The 5,819-nt window shown below is 46.3% G+C and overlaps 1 long non-coding RNA gene and 1 other non-coding gene across 2 annotated transcripts; both read left to right on the forward strand.

Annotated features, from left to right (window-relative positions):
• Positions 1-376: 376 nt before the first annotated feature.
• On the forward strand, positions 377-4,718 carry LOC107971708 (uncharacterized). Its single transcript, XR_001714599.4, has 3 exons — positions 377-443; positions 2,690-2,724; positions 3,148-4,718. It is a non-coding gene; the product is annotated as an uncharacterized LOC107971708 (long non-coding RNA).
• Positions 2,781-2,854, forward strand: LOC112209922 (small nucleolar RNA SNORD93). The gene has a single exon (XR_002944910.1). It is a non-coding gene; the product is annotated as a small nucleolar RNA SNORD93 (small nucleolar RNA).
• Positions 4,719-5,819: the final 1,101 nt, after the last annotated feature.

The following is a 5,819-nucleotide window of genomic DNA, read 5'->3' on the forward strand; positions in this document are numbered from 1 at the left end:
ACGGGAGCCAGTCTTCTGCTACGTAATTAGACGAGTCTTGAAATAAGCACCCAGGGGCGTGGCTGAAGACTTTAAGAAACACCAGGCAAAGGAGGGGAGGGGGTACCAGAGACACCTAACATTATTTGAGTGGCAGGAGCTTCCTCTAACCTTCAACGAGGTAAAGAGCCATCACAGCCAGCGAGAGTCTGGGGCAGACTCCCCAGACTCGGAGGCCGGGGCAAAGTGGGAGCCGGGGCCGTGTTGGGTGGGGGGGGCCCAAGGCGGGGAAGGCCCGGGCCGCCGACAGGGGGCGCGCAAGGGCCTCCGGGCCCCGCGGGCGGGGCGGGGGCTGGACGGGGAGGGGCCTTCCGGCAACTTTTTGGTTGGTGCCGCCCCGCCCAGGCCCCTTTTAAACTTGATCTCCGCGGTGCCCTCCCCTTTCGGCCGCGGCGCGTGACTGGGTAAGTGGGCTCCGACCTTCTGGACGCAGGAGCCGACCACGTGGCTCCGGGGCTACCCCGTGCCCTTCCTAGGCGCGCCTCTCGCTGCCCCCCCGCCGAGGCCTCGGCTCGGCGCCGCGGGGAAGCCTCCGTTAGGGCCCCTCGGGGGTGGGGGCGTCCTCGTGGCGCTTGGGCCCTTCGTCCCGGGTTAGGACGGCCCGTGTCCTTGTGCACCTGAAGGGGCCGCCCCCTTTCCTCGAGGATCCCACCCCCACTCAGCAGAAGCCTCCAGGCGCCCATCACCTCCCGTGCCTGAGTCCCTGCCGTCCACGCACCCGGCCTACAGGCAACTTTTAGTCCTTTTTCAATTAAATGATTGCATTTTGAGGATTAAATTCCAACCGCAGGCGGAGGCGCCGAGCCCCGGACGGTCTCTGGGTTCTTGGTGCACTCGGGGCTCCTGCCTGCCCAGTGGCTGTGACCGCGCGGACGTAAGCCTATTTGGGAAGCGAGTGAGATCTGATGTCTGAAGCGCTTTAAGTTTCCAAGCGGGGCAGTATAATAGCGGGGTTAGCAAACACACGGAGGTCATTTCACTCGCGCAGCCACCCCCACCGTCACCAGTGCCGTTCATTTGCTACTGGCCCGCAGTCAGATAATTTAAAGGCTTGGAGGGACGAGTCTTGCTGGAGTCTTGCCTACAGTGAGTTGAGCAGAGTGCTGTGAGCCCTAATAAGGGAGCCTGCTTTCCTCCCGAAGATCCGCTTTTTCGGGAGTGGCCAGAGCGTTATTACAGCACAGGGCCCGCTTCCAACGTTTAATCAGGGTGTGAGGAGGCCCTTCGTGGTTTTCTGTCCTGGGAAAAGTCTGAACTACTGGGTTCTTTCTGGCTTGGACCAGGATAAGGTGTTGAACGCCTAACTTAGGTCTACTAAGGTGTAGAAATACGCAAGGCTTGCCCCTAGAGAACGTTTGTCTGGGGAATAATGTAAGTTTTTGGAGCGGCTCTCCTGAGCATCGGTGAGCATACTAATTGTTCATTACTGGTACAAAATGCCATATAAAGGGATACTTTGCGAATTTAGTAAAATTGATAAAGATCTAAATTTACATTTGAGTCAACAAATGAAAGAATCTTTGTGGCTAGCATAGGTACCACAGTTCTGTTGAAATGTGAAGCTCGTGGTTCACCTGTTTTCCTCAGTTGTGAAAGATTTGCTGCCTTTTTGATGAAAACAAATGGGACCCATTTTACCATTCTTTAATGAGGAAAGCTTGTACGTTTGCAGCCTAGGTTCTAGGCACCTTTTATCCAGCGTTATAGATAGACCCAAAGCATGGACAATTTTCCCTCCCTGGAATACCTCCAGCTCTGGCGAATAGCCCTATATACAGCACAGGAAGATAGCGGTGGTAAGGCTTTGTTTTACCATTGCTTTAGGTGTTAGAGATTCTTATTGAGCCCATTTTATTTATTTTTTTATTTTATTTATTTTTTTGAGTCGGAGACTCGCTCTGTCACCCAGGCTGTAGTGCAATGGCGCAATCTTGGCTCACTGCAACCTCTGCCTCCCGGGTTCAAGAAATTCTCCTGCCTCAGCCTCCTGAGTAGCTGGGATTACAGGTGCCCGCCACCATGCCCAACTGTTTGTATTTTTTAGTAGAGACGGGGTGTCACCTTGTTGGCCAGGCTGGTCTTGAACTCCTGAGCTGGTGATCCGCCAGCCTCAGCCTCCCAAAGTGCTGGGATTACAGGCGTGAGTCAGCGCACCCGGCCTGCCAAATTGTTTTTTAACTATTCAGTTTAAACTGTGAGAGACACCATGTCAAGGAAGCAGTGTGAGCTAGCGTCTAAGGATTGTGAAAACTGAGCAAGTGCCCAGAACTAGAAACTTCCCAGCCTCCTGAACTCAGCCTCAGGGTAAGCGAGTTTAATAGTGCTTCCTTTGATTTTCAAATCTGTGGAAGGTTTGTTTCAGTTTTTCCCAGACAAATATTGTTGGGATAGTGTTTCTTTTCAAAAATGGATAGGATTCAATGCTAATCAATGGGAAGATAGTGACTCCTGACCATTTTTCTCCTAGCTGGAAACTACAGAAGACTCCCAAGTATCAGGAAATTTGGAGAATTTGTACAGGAATTATATTCAGAGATAGCAATTTATTTACTCATCAAAGAGAGCTATTGGATAGCCACCATAAAGACCACTCATTAAAAAACAAAATTGCATGATATTCTTAACATTGTCTTTCACTTTTTTTAACCAGGCTTGGTGGAGTTTCAAGATGCTGATGAACTTAAGGTATGGGCCAAGTGGAAAGAATTTGGTTTAAGTTATTAATAGTTGGATTGAAATTCTGGCCAAGGATGAGAACTCTAATCTGATTTTATGTGCTTCTGCTGTGATGGATTAAAGGATTTACCTGAGGCCAAATTGGTAGGCAGGAATTTATTAAATGGAATCATACCACCCCCCCGCCCCTTTTAAAATTATGTTTTTGGTAAAAGGGAAAAAGCTCTTGGTAAATGGATAATACTGCTAAGCCAAGAGAAAGACAGGATTTTGAGTGAAAACATAAATTTAGATGTCACAACATTACTAAAGCAACAGTGTGTAAGATATTGGGCGATTTTATTTACTTACTTGCACAGTTTTTGTAAACAGAGTCTAGACAGTACTGTATTTTGCTATTTAGTAATACCTACTGTGATACTTCTTTTACAGGTCTGGTGCTTGAAAGAATCAGTGAAGCTTTTCAAGTAGAGGAGGTATATTTGAATATGTAACCTTTAGTATCTACAGAATAGAGGTTGCTTTTTTTTTTTTTTTTTGTCCCTTTCATAGTGGTAGCAAGGTTGAATTTTGAGATGGCCCCAATCATCTATAGGAATATTATTTGACAGTTTTGTAGACACAAAACTGCCTTATAGCTGACTTGATCCTGTAGAACATTTCTGTGGAATTCAATTCTATTATTTAAGGTAGTTTTTCTATGAACCAACTGTGGTCTGTAACTTGACAGTGTTAATAAAACAAGTAGCAATACCTTAATCATGCGTAATCATGGTTCACATGCTCAACAAAGATATGACTTAACTCTAAGATTGTTATTTCACAGTATAGTCTTTTTTTTTTTTTTTAAGACAGTGTCACTCTTGTTGCCCAGGCTGGAGTGCAGTGGTGGAATCTTGGCTCACTGCACCCTCTGCTTCCCAGATTCAAGCGATTCTCCTGCCTCAGCCTCCTGAGTAGCTGGGATTACAGACGTGTGCCACCACACCCAGCTAATTTTGTATTTTTACACATTTTTGTTTGTTTGTTTGAGACGGAGTCTCACTGTCGCCCAGGCTGGAGTGCAGTGGCACGATCTCGGCTCACTGCAACCTCTGCCTCCCGGGTTCAAGCGATTCTCCACCTCAGCCTCCCGAGTAGCTGAGATTACAAGCTAATTTTTGTATTTTTGTAGAGACAGGGTTTCACCATGTTGGCCAGGCTGGTCTCGAACTCCTGATCTCAAGTGATCTGCCTGCCTCGGCCTTCCAAAGTGCTGGAATTATAGGGGTGAGCCACCATGCCCGCCCAGTATATTCTTTTTTTTTTTTTGAGACAGAGTTTTGCTCTTGTTGCCCAGGCTGGAGTGCAGTGGCACGATCTCAGCTCACCACAACCTCCACCTCCTGGGTTTAGTCAATTCTACCTCAGCCTCCCGAGTAGCTGGAATTACAGGCATGTGCCACCACACCCAGCTAATTTTGTATTTTTAGTAGGGATGGCGTTTCTCCATGTTGGTCAGGCTGGTCTAGAACTCCTGACCTCAGGTGATCAGCCTGCCTCAGCCTCCCAAAGGGCTGGGATTACAGGCGTCAGCCACTGTACCCAGCAGTATATTCTTAAATATTACTGTTGAGCCATATATACGACAATGGTGGACTTTGAATGTCTGCACATCTGTAGTAAAATGCAATGCTACCTTCATTTTTTGTTGGTATGCTAAAGAAATTTTAAGTATCTCACTTTTAAAAAAATTGGTTTATGTATTTTATGTGCTTACACATTTTTCCATAGTACTGTAGATCATTTTAGTGATGAAATTTGATACTTTTGACAGAAAAACAGGTCAATGAGTTCCTTGGGATCAAAAGGGTTGATTACAAAAGGGCAGGAAGGAATTGTTAGAGTGATTCTACAGTTCTGCATCTTGATTATGGTATGACTATGCGTTTGTCAAATCTTAACAGGATGAATTTTGCTGAATGTAAAATCATACTTCAATAAACATGACTTTAAAAACTTAACCCTCCTTGGCATTTCAATGGTGTTTCCAGTGAAATCTATGGCAAGATGGTTTGGGGTCACTATCTGCATGAACTGCCAAGTTGGAAAATCAAAAATACATCAAAATCATTCTTGGGACATAAGTCACGGAAGTGACTCATGCACACAATAAATACCCAAGAAGCAGGACCAGAGGGCAGTTGTGTATTGGCACGCTCATCAGTGCTGCAAAAATTCCCCTTCTGGATGGCAACAACAATGCTGTATCCACAGCAGCATTTTAAATCCCACCTCTGATGTATCCATTGTAGTGGGCATGAGATGGCAGAAAGTGGGATATGGAAAATGTTGCCATGTGCCATTCCGAATACTACTGTGGCTTCCCTGCAGCATTGCTTTCCATATTGGCTGTTTTCCATTTCAGGAAAGCTTAGGATGTCCTTGGTAAATACTGGCTAACCAAGAAATTTGAAAAATGAAAGGAGGCTGAGTAATTGGTCTTCGGTTGAAACGGGGTGATGCTGCATAAACTACATGGTTGACTCTGAAAAGCTGGCTAAAAAGCCAGTCTGCATTCCTTGTCCTCATTTCCTTGGAGTAATGAAGGGTGCTTCTTAGAAGAGGGATAGATTCAAGTATGGGTTGTGAGTCATTCTTCTTTTCTGTATGTAATAGGTCTAACCACAGGGCCTGTTGAGCCCTGCCCTGGTGACCAAGAGCATTTTCTGACATGAACAGAGTTAGGCCATCTTGCCCATATGAGCAGAGTTCTTCAGATGTCCCTTAGGATTCTAGGTTTGATACCTTCCCTGCCACTCCCCCACTACCAAATCCCCTTACCCTATAGCCTAGCAATGCAGAGTTGTCCAATATAGAACCTCTGTTAAACATAGCATCACCCAGGAAAATGGGATGAGTGGTTGCAGTCAGTACCACAGTTCTGCAGAATCAACTTGCCTACCTTAGTACTGAAAAGAGCCAGGCACATTCCTCAGCCCTGGGCTTAAAACAAACAAGCCTAGTACAAACACATCCTATCCTCCTAGCCTACTACATATCGCCATATATCTCTTAAACTTCCCCCAGGCTCAAAACAAACCCAGTACAAACACCACCAGGAA

The sequence above is a fragment of the Pan troglodytes genome, chromosome 6 (assembly GCF_028858775.2).
Source record: "Pan troglodytes isolate AG18354 chromosome 6, NHGRI_mPanTro3-v2.0_pri, whole genome shotgun sequence".
Classification (NCBI taxonomy): domain Eukaryota; kingdom Metazoa; phylum Chordata; class Mammalia; order Primates; family Hominidae; genus Pan; species Pan troglodytes.